This window comes from Macrobrachium nipponense, chromosome 20 (genome assembly GCF_015104395.2).
Source record: "Macrobrachium nipponense isolate FS-2020 chromosome 20, ASM1510439v2, whole genome shotgun sequence".
Taxonomy (NCBI): Eukaryota; Metazoa; Arthropoda; class Malacostraca; order Decapoda; family Palaemonidae; genus Macrobrachium; species Macrobrachium nipponense.
Genome location: NC_061089.1, coordinates 62,290,526 through 62,308,025, shown reverse-complemented (window position 1 = coordinate 62,308,025; position 17,500 = coordinate 62,290,526).

Sequence of the window (17,500 nt, the reverse complement as noted above, 5' to 3'; positions counted from 1 at the left end):
TATATATTGGAGGGAAAGGGGACTTGGTCATAAATAACTGGAGATGATCGGTGTTGTGAGGATGAGAGCGTGAGATGCTTTTACTTAAGATGTTTTTGGACCATCAGTGTTTGTCATCTTAAAAATATAATATTTGCAAAGAGAAACTTAACCAAAAGAAACAATAAAGTTCACATATGTGGTTAATGATATGGACATATAGTTCGTTTAAACTAATGTGCCCAAAGAGAAATAACTTATTTGCGCGTTTGTGTGCGTGTGTATGTGCACGCGCGCGCCGTGTTCAAAGATTTAGTCTACGGATAACGAAATCCACTTTTACCTATTACAACAGTTTGGATAAATAATATAAAGCAATTTAGTCTACTTAATATCGTGTACGAGGGTACAACTGTAAAATTATTTAAAGTTTGCAGTTATTTTTTAACTGAACAGGCCCACTGGTTTTTAAGAATTAAAAATTAATTTTCCACCAATCTTCAGTAACAGGATTCTGTTAATAATACATATGTAGGAATGGGTATAGTTAGTAGCAAAATTCCCACGTTCTAGATCACACAATGCAAAATTCCAAGCTTCATCAAGAAAAAGAACCTAAGAAACCAGCAAAAGTAGTAGATCGAAAGTATACGACAAAAATGCAGATAAATTCTCTCTCTCCTCTCTCTCTCTCTCTTCTCTCTCTCTCTCTCTCATAATAGTTTTTTTGTGTGTGGCTTACAGTGAGTAGCTGCATAGGGCCATAGGGTATAAGCCTTCCCTCTCTACTAACACGAAACTGCAACCCTAATGCCCTTCTCAAATTGTTGGTTAGCCATCATAGCCCTCTCACCACCAGGTACAAAATTCTCTGCTTAGATATAGAGGTACAATGGTCTAAATCAAACACGGGACGCTGGCCGATGAGGCAAGATTGGTCAAGTTATGCTTCGATAAATGCGCGCGTCTATGTAGGGGTACACGGTCAATGCAATATTCTCAACTTTGTGTACACTTCTCGCCTTGTCCACTCCAGCCAACGTCCGCTATTTTAATTGAAACTCGAGGACAATTCCAACCCGCTGCCGTTCGTTAGCAGGATATTTGCCGTGCTGGAGGGCCAGTTTCCTCCTGTGCATCCTGACATGACGTATTCTGGCCATTCCTCGCTGAACAATTGTCACATCCGTCCACATGATATTTTGTGCGCCACATGACTTGTAACGAGAGCTTTATTGTGCCATTTTGAGCGCAGCATTTCACATTGTGGACGCTGGTAAAATAAGTAACGGCGGCCACTTTCCGTTTAGCCATGTGCGACAAATAACTATCCGAATAAATGAAAGGCAGATGACACATGTTATATATTACTCTTTTTTTTTTTCAATATTGATGCGTTAATATCTAAGAAGAAAGTAAGCGCATATCAAATTAATGTGAGATGACAATTTCGGAGACAGATTGCAGTATCTGCTACAGATCTAATCTTAACAATGAAATAGATCGCAAATGCATCAGGGAATAAAAAACCTCTAAAAATATTCTAATTATATGATACATAAGAAGACATTTAATAAACCACACACTGCAACACAACTATTCGTGAAAAGAGGATTTACATGGCAGGTTTTTTTTTTTTTTCAACACTAATCAAGAATTTTGAATTCATAACTAAAATTCCATCCACTATTCCGATGCATTTATTTACTAAAATTCCATCCATTATTCTGACGCATTTATGTATTTGTAAAAGATTCACGGACTAAATCCGCATGCTTGAATAAGAATGTTTTCAGCATGAGGGAAAACTACGAAGCCATTAAATGAAGCCGTTTTCCCTAATCGCTTAAACACATAAAACTAATGTTATTACGTCCGTTCCCAATTAATTTCTTTAATGGCCTGTTTCAACTTCTTCTTCTTCTTCTTCTTCTTCCTTCTCTTCTTCTTCTTCTTCTTCCTTCTTCTTCTCAAGACTGTTTACAGAAGAAGATAAGCTTTATCGACAATGCACTTCAATTATAGGCTACTCCTTTATTAACCTGGATTTGGCCGTCCATTTAAAAACCAGTATATTGTTTCGTTTTTTTTATTTACCCATTATTCTTCTTCTCATATCACTCCTTACCATTGCGAATGCCTCAGAGAGAGCGAGAGAGAGTGAGCATGTATTCTTCAATTTAAGAATGGTACATTTTAAGAAAGGTGCATTACAGCACATTTTTGTACTTTTAGCATACAAATCCTTTATGCTGATTTGAAACAATATTGATAATAGGGCATACGGGTAAATATCATCCGTTCAACAAAATTTAATGAAACAGATCTGCGGTAACCAGAATACTTTATTTGAAGAACTAATGAATAAAAAGGCGTAAAATCCACTCCACTGGAATATAGCATTCGTCAAGTAATGTTATGGGACAACAAACTTTTGTAAGTCTTAGAATTTTAAATTTAACATTTATGATCACCTGTACGATTCTCGTTACTTCGTCAAAACCAATTCAGTAGGCAAATTTTATATGCAGGACTCTGCTTAAGAAGAGAAAATCAGTTACAGTAGTAGCGATGGTGAGATCCTAAGGCTTTATCTTCTCGCCAAAAACACATGCCAAAATTTTCATTGAATTTTATAAATAGATTTCTTGAGATAGTATATTTCGGAGAATTAAACATATTTTACAGCAGCTATCCAACTTTGCTAGACGCATTAAAATAGGGAAAGAAGGTATGCCATTGCAAGCAGGAAGCATGGACAATTGACAATAGCAACTGACGATACTTTATATTAAGAAATACGACTGAATCAGAGAAAGATAAGTTAAGTAATCAATCAGAAAAACTACCAACGAAAAATGAACAAACGACAATAAGTCTTGCTAGTGAAAAGGAATTTTTTGAATGGAATTTTGAAGAGGGGAAATCCATCAGAATGGAACTTATTACGTCGAACATATTAAACATTTTGTGCAGAGGGGATCGAATATATAGACGGACAACAGCACCAGAATGGAATGATTACGAGGGAGGCCCTGAGAACCACGTTGTGTATCCGCCCCTGTGCCTAACCGAGCGAGAATATTATATGAAGGGCGCCCCCTTTCCCCTATATTCCTAAGGGACGCAACCAACCATATTGGTTGTCAATAAAGAACGACCATTGTTCTGTTTATTGGCGATTGAAGTTGTATATGTGGGGCTTGTGCCCAAATGATAACTTGAAATCAATATATTCATATTGACTTCTATAAAATTTATAAACATTTGAGGCCTAAGCAAAGAAAATATGATTCACAGTGCTCTCAATGCAGATGGCTACTGAAACTATACTTCAATAGAGAGGGATCTTCAGTAATATACGTAGATACTTCTTTTTGAAGCCCGTTGTGCCACACTTGGCCTAAACATAGAAATAAGCACTTCGTAGTGAACCACACAATCTGGGTAGACAGAGAATGCCATGAAGCTACTACCCGCATTCCAGTTAGATATCCAAGAATAACATTTTGTTTGCGTCTGTGCAACTGTTAAGCGATACCATGGGAATAGCTTACTATACAATGGGAATAGCTTACGAGAACGCCCTGCGGGAATTATAATTAATTAATGTTTCGTCCGCTGCAGGATTTGGACGAGGACCTTTGGTTAAGAAACAAAGACAGATAGTCGACTGTGACCATTCTGTCTGTCGATAAAACAATAATAATAAATCTCCTCCTTGAGAATTTTAACCTTTAACCAACGAGACTGCAGGCCACTACTAGCCCCACGCAACTGAAGACAGCATAAGCGAAGGCGCTTGATCTCTTAAACTATATAATATAATATGTATGCATTATATATATATATATATATATATATATATATATATATATATATATATATATATATATATATATAATATTCTAGTGTTTACCACGACGGCGGTTAAGGCCTCTCCTTATCATCCCTCACCACCACTTCCTCGTACTAGAAGCTGGAAGGAGACAACCCATCACTCTTGAGTCTTTTCGAGTGTCATTTGTTAACAGGTTAATTGTCTGGATGGGAGAGCAGTTGTCTCGTGTGGCCTCAAGATAGGGTGTTCTGGTCCTTTCTGGTTGGAGTCTTCTGCCCATGGTCCATAAAATACGTTTATACGATAGTTGATGTTTGGGGCGCAGCAAAACATATAAAATATAATCCTTATGATACATTGAATTTTGTGAAATGTTATGATATGAATTATGGAGTGCGTGCTTGCCTACAAATTTGAGTGAAGCGAAATAATCGAACAGTTACAAGAACAGATATAAATACTAAATACATATAGAAAAATGAATTAATAACTCTTCCGTATAAGACATTTAGCAATCAATTATCTACACCCACAGAGTATGATTAGCTGAAATCTAAGCAAAGTTTCGCGCTAACTTTCCTACCAATCGATTTATAGTGAAATGAAATGTCAATTCGTCTCAGATTTCCCAGGAGAAGAATGTGAATTTTTTTTTTTTAGAAACAAGAGACATAAGAAGACTGTACCAGTATCCAGAGAGAGAGAGAGAGAGAGAGTTAAATAAATTCACGATCATCTGAAACGTGTCTGCGCCTACTCTGTACGGCTTACATTCTTCTTCTTCATCTTGTGACAAGGAGCAAAAAGGAGAACACCCTTTTCTCTCTTGTTGATCGTTGTTATTTACAAAGGGCAGCTGACAACAACCAAAACGAACGTGCCTCTTGTGGTCTCCTGATAGATCACATCAGGCATCGAACGGAAATAATTCCGTTCAGGAATGTAATTAGAGCGCTGTTCAGTGTCAGCCGAATTCAGTGAAACCCTTTCCCGAATTTCAGCTGCCGTATGGTTCTTCGGTTGGAGATGAAAATGAAAATAAAAAGGACCAGAAAAGAAAGGGAAAAAAGAAAAAAATTAAATAGGGAGGTTCGTCATTTTAACTGCAGCTGGAATTTCATACAGGAAAAGAGGAAATATGGAATGGTTTTATTTTAAGGATCTATCTGTTTAATTTTGTCTGTATTTCTGTTTCTGTTTAACTGTGGTCTTCCTAGGAAAATGCTTTCTGTTTTTACTAGCCTGGTTGTGCGATGTAATATAACTGACCAGCATCTATTGTTATTATAACTGGGTGATTTAAAAAGCAATAGCTAATCTGCTTTTCAATATGACGGTGCAACCTCAGTAAGCCCTTCAAATTATAAAACCATAATGACGTTATCTCTATTTGATCGAGTACAGTTTTTTCTGTTTAATGTAACTACATTTACATCCCTTATAAAGTTTTCTTATCTGCTCTAGCGACTTATAGAAACCATGATGCCATCAAAGAATCTCTAATTTGTTCCCCTTTTACTATTCCACAGAAAACCAAATGCAAGGAAAAAAATTACGTCTGAAACTTGGTAGGGGCATGTTAATCCATACTTCAATGTTCGAGAGGCCGTAAAATGATTGTCAAATACTGGTCCACACACTATATTTTTGTTGATATATGAAATTATCTAGAATTGACATTATTTCCATTAGAAAGAGGTAGCCATCGAAGTTGCCATGGAAAACGAAGCAAATTATAATTGTGTATTTTGCACTCTTCTAATCAGGGGGGCGTAAGTGCCATAACACTCCGAACAGCGAATAGTGTTGATCAAATGTTGCGAAGAGTGTTTACATATATATATATATATATATATATATTATATATATATATATATATATATATATATATATTCTATTTACGGAGTGTTAAATCGATCGTAAGATAAGTAAATGAGACTTCATAAGCTATAATTAAAGATCATAATAGCAAATTATTAAATTCGATATAACATTACAGAATGTCAGTATCTCTCTCTCTCTCTCTCTCTCTCTCTCTCTCTCTCTCTCTCTCTCTCTCTCTCTCTCTCTCTCTCTCAAGCCTCCTGCATACAAGGAAAAGAACGTATATAAATTTATGCATTACAAGTGACCCTTGTCTTGATGGTACTATTAGTCTAAGTCGTCCTTCTCTGATCCCTGTACACAAATGAGAGAAAATTCTGTAAGTGAAAGTAGGTGGCAACGTGCAACTTCCCGACCATTAAAAGTACCACTCATCTTGAATAAACAAAGCAATACGGAGATAACTTTGGGACACATTAAGAAAAGAAGTAAAATATGATTATGAAATATGCAAATCAGTGCTAAGAGGGTAGCCACTTTTTAGAAGATATAAAGTGAAGAGCATAATAGCAGATAAAGCAATAAATGATAAACAAATACGCACAACGAAAACAACTAAATCATGGAAATCGAATAATGAATAAAGCTATCAACAAAACGCACACGAGAAGAGGAGAGTAAATGAATAAACACAAATATTAAATCTGATAATCCATTAGAAGCAAATTGGGTTTTTATTGGAATTCAGGAGAGGGGAAATATAGCAGAGGGGAACTTATTACACTGGAGATATGAAAGACCTGGAACAGAGGGAATTTGATACATGGGGAAAACTAGAACACCAGATTGGAGGAACACAGTGGAGAGGGGAGGAGGGGCGGTGGAGGGGACCCCTGGCTAGAGGACTATGACAAGTATGTCCTGGCCTCTGCTCTTATAATATAACATGGATAAGGCTTACTGGTAAAACCCTGGGCTTAGTGATTAATAATATTGGGTAAAAATTTGGACGGCGCAGCAATATCCTCGCCAGGTTAAGTGACAAAGATGGGCTTGTATTTAAGCGAGATCTCACACATATCATTTGTATTATATATATATATATATATATATATAATATATATATATATATATCATATATATATGTGTGTGTGTGTGTGTGTGTGTGTGTGGTATATATATATATATATATATATATATATATATATATATATATATATATATATGCATTTATGTATTTATATATATATATACACACACATATAACCTTTTAGCACATCTACCGTGACTTATTTTTATATTCACAGACTTTAAGTTACAAATGTCGTTTAATATCCCACACGCTCTACTTTGGGATTATCATCGAAAGGGAATTAAAACTGATAAACGATTCAGTTCCTGGGAGATTCGAACGCACAACGTTCGGGCGTTAAACGATATTTGCAGATTCATGTTTGGGAATATAAAAATTTCACGGTGTATATGATAAAAATTCATAAAATAGGTACGCATTACAAATGTACCTATCGGCTATCATGGTGAAGTTAAGTTTATATCGTCTCTTAAGAAGTAAAAAAATGTATTCGATGGATGTATGTATGGCAGAATAGGCATCAACTTCTACCGACGTCACTGGAATTGTCGATCCGTACTATCTGGCGTTTGGGTCTCATGGGTATCGAATCATTTACAGTTATAATTCCCTTCCTATGGGACTCCTGAAGTACAACCAATTTGATATTAAACGACATTTGTAGCTTACTGTTTGTATATCTATCATCTATCTATCTATTCATCTATCTGTCTGTCTGTTTATCTATATGTCTGTCTATCTATTTCTATATATAATGAATGTACACGTCTGTGCATGCATGTGTGTATCTCTCTGTTAGTGCATGATTAGTAACTGTCCAAAAATGCTCGGTAGCAATAGACAATAAGCAGACTAATCAGCAGCCGGAAACTATTAGGTCAGAGTCGTTTTAGACAAGATCAAATTCGCCGCTGCTCATTCATATATGCAGCAACTTTACAACCAAACGAGACACAAACGAAATGACGCAAAAAACAAACGATGGCTGGAATGCCAAGGCAGAAGCAAAGTTAGAAGACTGACTAAGGAAAGAAAAGGGTAGACTAGTCTTAAAGTAAACGAAAAGAAGAGAGCAGAGACTGCACCCAAAAGAAACAGTACCAAAGCCTGATGTAAGGAAAGCCAGAAATGGATATCGTCCGAATCTAATGTCAAGCTATGATGATATCAAGACCCGAATCTTTAAATTCCCCCATGCCTTACAGAAAGAGAGTCCAAACCTCCAAATTTTTCCTTTTAGTTTTTAAAGGCCTAAAGCCTAAATGTGCATGTGTTACCAAGAGGAAGAATAACACCAGGAATTCCAGCTGAGGCAAAAATGTAGCCAAAATCACTGGAGCTAATTGATCCTAAAAACCCCTAATTAAGGAAAAGCATCTGTAGATAAAAGATGCATAAGCACTGTTAATCTTAGCGGTAAACATTTTATGGCATGGGTTTCTATGGAATAAGATTAGGGATTTGCTAGTGCGGATAAATTAACAGAGAGGGGGTGATCAGGATGGGAGAAGGTTTTTGGAATCACCGAATTTGTCGAGGACTTCATTAGTAAATATAATTCTTAACAATTTATAGGCTAAGGTGAAAACTCGGAATTGTCTTTCCTCTTGACAAAAATAAAAATAAAAATAAAATACTTTGAATGACTAGTAATGTCCTTCGACATAACTATTTCTTTTATGAGTCAGGCTGTATATGTGGCTAGAAGAGAGAGAGAGAGAGAGAGAGAGAGAGAGAGAGAGAGAGAGAGAGAGAGAGAGAGAGAGAGAATATTAGGTCCTATAAACTTAATTTTTCATCAAATTACGGAATACACGAATCATTTCTGTGGTAACATCACTGGTTAGCTTTAAAAAAAAAAAGGGTTAGTATGTACGGTATGTATACATGCAGGATCACATATACATGATATATTTCCGCTTATGATCCATATATCGCTTACATAAAGAACAAAATTTAAATTATAGTCGAGGAATTTCATTTATGATTTTGTGAATTATCAATTGAGGAAAAATATTTTCAGGTTTTTTGTTGCATTCCTTTCAACGGCGCAAATTATTATCATTTCGAAAATATTTGTGTGACATAACCATACCACAAAAATAATAGGTCGTCCAAAAATTCCATGAATATTGCTGCTTTTCAAGACATGAAATCAGGCTGAAAAATTGCGAGGCAGAATTAATTCGAAAAACAAAATTTCGAAATCCCGAACACAATAAGGCCATTTGTCACTCCCATGACAAGGCCATCGTGAGGTGCAGCCATAAATCATTAGCCGTGACAGACACCCCGAAATCATTCCTTCTTTGGGTCTGATGACATTTCTTTAGAAACGGTTTTTCCCTTCTTCGTATTATGTATTGTGCCTATTCCCGTACACATATTTAGTGTTTAGTGCTTACTACACACACATACATACACATACTTACATAAGTATATATATATATATATATATATATATATATATATATATATATATATATATATATATATATATATATATGTGTGTGTGTGTGTATAATATGTGTGTGTGTTTTTGTGTGTGTATGTATACATATGTATATATATATATATATATCACTATTATAGATATAATCTATATATATATAGACAAATATATATATATATACATTATATAGATAATGATATATATAAATAATATATATATAGTATACACACACACACACACAGATATATATATATATATATATAGATATATATATATATATATATATATATATATATATATACATACATGTAAATACATATCAAAGTAGTTTAAGTAGTTATGAAGTATTTATTCATAATGATTTAATCACTGTTTTCATTTACGGAATCTATCATAGATAGTAAAGTTTACTGGCTCAAGAGATAATCTAAGGTATTTTTAGTAATTGAAATAACTGCTAATCACTTTACACAACTTACAAGAGAACAGTGGGGAAAGCATAGCCACACACAAAAATAACATTACTTTGGGGCAGCTCAGAACCATCAACACTTTTTGCTGTTGTTGACAGAGTAGTTGAATATATTGAGTAATCTCAGTTCATGCATTTTTTCTGCGTTATAATTGACGGCAGTGTCCTTTTCTTTATGTAGCAAGCAAAGCAACTCAAGTGCCCTATTTACCACATGGTCGATCATTATATAAGACGGTATTATGTAACTGGATTTGGTATAATAATGGGAAAAAAACCCTATGCTTTCCTAGAAAAGACCATGGAACAGATACAGCATCCAAAAATCCTTCCACCAACCTTCTCTAAGGAGAAAATCCTTGCAATCAATATCTAGCATATATATATACATATATAATATATATATATATATATAATATAATATATATATATATATATATATATACACATTTATGTGCATATATATATACACTAGCTGACCAACCTGGCACTGCCCGGAAAAACTGATTGACAGTCAATCATTCACCTGAGAAAGGAAGTAACATGTGGTGTGGTTGATTAACAAGTTCATTTAAAGCAATGAATTCTAGACAGAATTTTTAATCACAGGAAAAAAAAGCGTTTTCAGTGATGGCATACATACTTGACATGACAAAAGAAGTCCAAGTAGATGTAGGAAAATGTTTCTGAACATGGGCTTAATTCCAATCACGTTACTCGGCCTGACTCTAATTTAAGTATAGTATAAGATGTGAAGTACTATTGGTCATGCTTATTGTAACCGCTCATAAAAAGTTCAATGTTAAAAAATGTAAAAAAGTTAAAAAATGGGAAGAAGTTAGATTTTTCCAAATAATACAGAATAAATACTGAGCAGTATAGTATATTCACCTCAGTTGCAAAATGGCCTGGATGCAGTGTCTAATATCCTGTGTTGTAAGGAAAATATACATGTAATGAAGTTAGGAATAAATTTTCGCACTATTGTACTTAAAAATAATATAAAAACGAAAGAAGATACTTTATTTCTTAAATTATATGAAAAAAAATAACGAAATCACATCCGCTTAAAATCGCTTTATTCTTCTTTTTTTCTTAGCGCCCTAGACATATAAAGATGGCATTTAAACTCCCGCCAATCAAGAGCCCCGTTACAGTGAACCCCAGGCGCGATTTAAATGCCCTGATTACGTTCAGAAGATGCACGTGTCCGCTGAAGCAAATGAAGGAGGGGGAGGGTGGGCAGATTGCCGGTATTTGGGAGGGGGGGGAGGTGATTTAAACCATTTGTTCGGCGGTATGAATTTAAAGGTATTCATTCAAAATGAACTGAGGTAATGATTCAAAGGAGTTTAAAAGCTCTCTCCTTTTTAAAGTTAGAGGCGGTGTTGCCATTTGGTATTAAGTGATGATATTTTACTAAAATGTACTTTTAGGTATTTTATTTTTTATTTTAATGAGAGTCTATATTTTAAAATAGTTTTAAGCTTATGTTGGATTTAATATTGTCTAAAATATCTGTTGAAAAGAAAACATGTATGTAACACATCATGTTTAATGTGAGTGTCTCCTGGCGTGAATTAGTTAGATCATAAGAAATTTAAATCTGAACCTCATCCGAGGTATCAGGGTATTTAGAATGGCGAGAAATCATAAGGTACCTAATAAGCGAATAAAATTCATCTTATAAAAATCGTGTTAAAAAGTTATTTCTCCTTACTATCATAGGCTCAATGAGGGGACAGATAGCCAATGAAGCTGTGTTGGCTCTATGGAATCACACAAAATGATTGCTCATTATATGTAATATACAATAAACTTGGCAAAGCATATATGGTCTTCTTTACCTGTAGGGGTAAATGAAGTCTGAGGTTAAGCTATGTCATGTACCCTAGGTATTTGCTCTGCAAAACAAAATCTTTGCATGAGAATATGAGCCCACAGCGGAAGATGAAGAAAAATAGAATAAGATGAAGTAATACACCAAACAGGCAGTAACCTTAAGTGGTAAACTTTGACAGGAAATGGTATCTAGGCCTATAAATAAATGGAAGGACAAGTTACAGACATACAATGTGATTTCACCCTTGTGGATACTAGGGAAACAACTGCCGATAACAGATTTCGAAAAAACAGAATGAATTTAATATTTAAAACGCCATTTTACTGAAATTTTCTTCGACTTACGATTCAAAGTATATGTATAGTTTAAATCTGTATATATTAATAACCATGCTCGTGAGTTTCTTCTAAGCTATATTGATTAGGTACAAGAAATCATAAGGAATTTATTTATTGAACGATTTGACACTCTTTGGCAACAAACAACACAGAAAGACGTAAACATTCCAAAATGTACTATAGACCAGAGTCAAAGTAATAGGGTCTGCTCAACTCGGCAGTAGGGGCGGAGCTAATACTGTGATGTCAGAAGAGTAACACTACCTGTGCATCTCCATTGAATTACTTAAAAAAGCTTTAGTTTTTATACATTTAATCCATATCGCATGGTTTTTTTGATAAAATCTGATAAAACCTGTAAAGATGTCACATGCTTGATGTTTTTTAATAACCATTCAAAATAAATAGGGTCTACTCAACTCAGCAGTGGGGGCGGAGCTAATACTGTGACGTCACAAGAGTAACACTCCCGTGTTTCTCCACTGAATTACTTAAAGAACCCTTAGTTTTTATACATTTAATCTATATCACGTGGTGTTTTTCATAAAATCTTGATAATAAAATCTGTAGAGGTCACATGTTTGATTTTTTTAATACCCATTCTCTCATTTAGTCACCAAACCTTGTTTTATTGCACAAAATATACCAGTTTGAACACACATAGCTACTCCAGCTTTCTTCATATGTTTATTCTTTACTTATTTATTTACTTACCTACATACTGGTTTGCTGTATTCTCTTCAAGTCCATTTCTTTTAACATGACAACTCTCTCTCTCTCTCTCTCTCTCTTTCAGGTAGTAATATTATCAAGATTTTAAATAATTCTTAAGAAATGTATTTAGTTCTGTCACTTTGAAAAGCAACTTTTTTATGATAAAGGTTAGAATGATAGATTAATTATATTTTCCAAATCTTATTGTGAATACTTATTGTTATCCAACAAATACAAAGAAAATATGGATACAGGCAGTGTAAAAATGGCAGTTGCATTTGCACGACTTGGCCTCAAAAAAGAAAACAATATCAAAAGTATAAGAATTACATCATATATGATGTAAGGTATCAAAGGAATAAATGATGAAGAAAATGATACAGGGAACACATTTCCAGCAAATTTCTCATTAGCACTTCATATCACTCAAATATACTTCCGAACACATAAGTTTACATATAACACAAACTGTATACATAAAGGTATTAATTATGCATACCCCAAACGATTATAATATTTTCGAAAAAAAGTACAAAAAGTTATTCGTCAGTCTGGCTGGATGTATCTGATGACGTTTCACAAGGGGGGGGGGCTAGATTTCAGATCTCCCACGAACGCTTAATTTTTTATAATTTTTGCGTGCGTAGATAATATTTTCTGTGCGCGATTATTGGTTTAAAAATAATTGTAATTGTAATGTGTCATATACCAATTGAAAGGGCATTCTTTATACTTTTCCATGGTATATGGCAAAACGAAATAAGATGAAAAATTATGTAAGAAAAATGTGGTAAATATTTACATAAAATTTAAAAATTTTGGTCCGTCTTTGACCTAGAATTCCTCGAAAATTTCTGAGAACACCTATTAATTTTATTTATGCGTTATGTAGTAAATTTTATCAGCTTTCTAATACATTTTTCAGTTTCTTTCTATCATCATCCCTTAGTCAGATACGTTACGAAACGTGAATGTATGTAGGTTGACGGATGAAGTAATTGCACATTTTTGTGTGCGTAGATAATTTTTTCTGTGTGCGCTTGTGGGTTTGAAAGTAATCGTAATTGTAATGTGCTATATATATTTGAAAGAGCATTCTTTGTACTTTAACGTAGTATACGGCAACATGCAATAAAAGGAAAATCTATATAAAAAAACGCCGTCGCAAAAATAGTTATGTGAAATGTTATCGCAAATATAGTTTCATAAAGATATGGTCCATTTGTAACTGATGACGTTTCACTAGGGGCGGGGATAGGTTTTAGTACCGCCTCGTGAGCAGACCCTGTATAGTTTGACTCTGCTATAGACCACATTAGTTACGAGGTCTACGGGCAGCACTAGTCCCGTTTACAGGAGGGGGGAGAAGTGGGGGAAGGAATGGGAAGGGGGAGGGAGGGGGAAGGAGTTGTAGAAGGGTGAGGAGGAGGAGGGGAAGAAGGAAGAGGGAAGGGTAGGGGAAAGGGAAGGGAGAGGGGGATGGAAGCCCAAGAAGCCTCAGGGACTTCAAATACACAAATATATATATATATATATATATATATATATATATATATATATATATATATATATATATATATAATATACTCCTCGCTGTTATTTTCTTCCCTGTAACTGCATACGATTTAAGGAAGAGACCATCACTGAAACAGAGGCCCACCTAGATCACTCCAATCCGCAATAAACAGAATCAATGGTCCTTCCTTTATTGACAGCCAATACGGTCGGCCGCTTCTCTCAGGAGCACCGCGAGGGGGGTTTGGGGGGAAGGTTAGAGTCATATTATATTCCGGCTCACTTGCCCTCAGAGGCCGATATTCCACGTGATCATTCGGAGTCTCCCGGTGTTCCTTCAATTCTTGGTGTTTTACTCTTCCTCGAAACGCGTGCATAAGTCCCTCTGGTCAAAAGGCTTAATATCCTCTGCCTAATAAGTTCCCCTGTGTCGGATTTCCCCTTTCATGAATGATTAAATAAATTGTTTTCCATGCAATATCAGATTAATCGTTGCTTATTCATGCGCCGTGTGTCGTCGTTTTGTGAATTTGGTTTCGGCAGCTGCTTTGTTTGTTAATCTTTTCAACTGATTTCTTTATGTTTCGCTTGTTGCTATCATTTCCTGATCTATTTTTATTCCTCACTCTTCATTTGTATTGGGGAAATAACATCTTAATTTGGTTTAATCTAGTTTTAATTTGGGTGAATCAGAGACATTTGTCATCTTTACATATAAACACTTAGGTAAATCAGAGACATTAGTTATCTTTACATATAAGCACATCAAAAGAGTCTTATAGTATTTTAATACCAAAAGCTTTAACCCTACTTTATCAGAGTATTCTGTATACTAGAAGTATCAAGGCATCAATTAAGGCTGCGTGATATTAGGCACTACATTAATTAAGTAAAAATGCCAGGTGAAATTTTTCTTTCAAACCAATATAGAATTATCATTTTTTTTCTGTCTTTATACGAAAGAACAACAAATCTGATAAGAAAGGCGCTAACGAATATATCGAATCAAGAAACCATCCGAAAATGTTATAACGCAGTGCTGTAAATGCCATTGTCTTAAAGACTGGGATAATTTGAACTGCTGACTTTATGGCGCTGCAGAGGATTTATGGATCAGTAAAAATAACATTTGTGAGAGTAAATGATTATATATTGAATAAATAGAATGCTCCAATTTATTGAAGAGTGTCAGGCTTTGAATTATGAATGATATTACATAATTAATGAATACTTTTGTTATGAAACGTTTGTAAGGGTAACAATGAAAGAGTATAATTGTAGGCTTCATCTACTTGCAAACTTTGGACCTTATTAGCATGGAGAAAGAGATAGCTAGGCAGATCTTAAAGGATAAATGAATGATGTATATCATCTGGTTTACTGACCTATGCGATCTACTTTCGAATGTAATGCTTTCGAAAATTATATCTATAACTTTAGGAGAAAATGTTAATAATATACACAAATTTTCCCGATATTGGAAGCTTCAGACTCTGATGATGATTTCGGCGGTTGGAGGAAGAGGCAGACAGACAAATCCATCACTTCGCGTAGATGAAGAAAGGAGGAGATATCCTCCAGTTCCATGAATCATTTTTAGAAAATGTGACATTATGGGTTCTGAATATAACGTTGTATTCTGCTCAAGTTTGGTGACAGACTCAACCCATTTCAAAATGAGGTGTTTTCGGTTATAACATAAGGTTTAAGATGAGCCCATATCGTTCAAAATGTGATAACATATTCAAAAGCAGGTGGTAGGAAATAATTCAGAGGCTGAAAATTCAAGAGCAGATGGGCCACCCAAGAAACAACTCCATTGAGAAAAGTAATGAGAGAGCAGGTAACAATAATGAAATATCAAGAATGTTTTTTTCTGCAGAAGACAGACTGAAACCTGATGGAAGCTTTTATACTTGGGGAGAATATGCTGAAAAGTTATTTTTTATTATATGTGCATGTCACGCTAATGATTCTCAAGTGATATTTGTCAATGACCCATATGATATCCCTGTGAACATACAAGACTGTGAGCATGACAGACGGGTAGGCATTGGAATGGTTGGCAATGTCTACAATGAAGAGGGACATTAAATTGCCTTCACCTCAATAATTCAACCGTCTCTTTCAAACTCCTCAAAACAAGATCAGGCTTCGACAGTTCTTGACGAAAGAATTTTGACGGCATGCTCAGCAGAAACCAAATGTGCTCTTCTTATATTCCGTACAAAACAAATGTTGGAACTTAAGTGCTGATACTGATGACGTTAGAGTTCCAGCCCTTGAATGTCTTCATACAGAAGCTGACATCATTATCTTTTACATCTATTCTAAATTGAGACTGGAAGGTTCAGCAACTCCAGTAATAATAGATGATGAGAACACAGAATCGTAGTTTTTGTCGGCCTAAGTTTTACACCATTTTGATGGTACCCTTGGCATAAAAAGGCAACAAGCAACATATGACTGCTCCCAAATTTTTCCGGAGGATATTGTTCCTGTCATTATTGCTTTGCACATCTTCACAGGATCAGAAGCAGCTGCAGCATTTTTTTGGTCATGGAAAGAGTGCGGTATATGACAACCTAGTGAAATCAAGACAAGCCAGACAGTTTCTACAAACACTTGAGTCAATCCTTCCAGTCTCACAGAACACTCTAAGCAGCATGACAGCGTTCACCATTCAATTTGTGTATAATGACAAAGTCGGCAAAACTCTAGGAGAAGCTCGTGCTTCAAAGTGGAAAATAATGAAACGTAAGTTAACAATTCGGATCCCTCCAGATCAAGACTCACTCCAACTTAAGATTACTCGAGCAAACTATCAGGTGTTTGTTTTGAAGAACTTTCATCAACCATTACTTGACTGTTCCCCATTAGAGCATGGCTGGATCTTAAATGCTGGAAAATGCCTACCTCTCCGTAACACCAAATCAGCTCATCCAGAAAGACTACATCTCCTTAGAGATTCACATGCCATGGGTATAGACACAGAAACATTAACAGATTCTGATTCATGTGGTTCAGACGCAGATGAACTTGATGACTTTGATCCTTTTGAATATTGAAGTCTTATGTTATGTTAGCACTCTATATATATATATATATATATATATATATATATATATATATATATATATATATATATGTATATATATATATGTATATATATATATATATATATATATATATATATATATATATATATATATATATCTTACATACTTCAGCCGCTCACTCATAAATTATACATTTGCATTTAGAGAATTCAGTATATGCTGGTAGAAATATTAACGAAATTTATCAAGATTTAATATCTCTTTACATTTTTTTTTCTGGTACGGAATGTCAGTTGATCATGCAATGACAATTAGTATATAAATGGCGGCCCTATTGGATTTCATTCTCCTTTTATCATTTATGATGGAT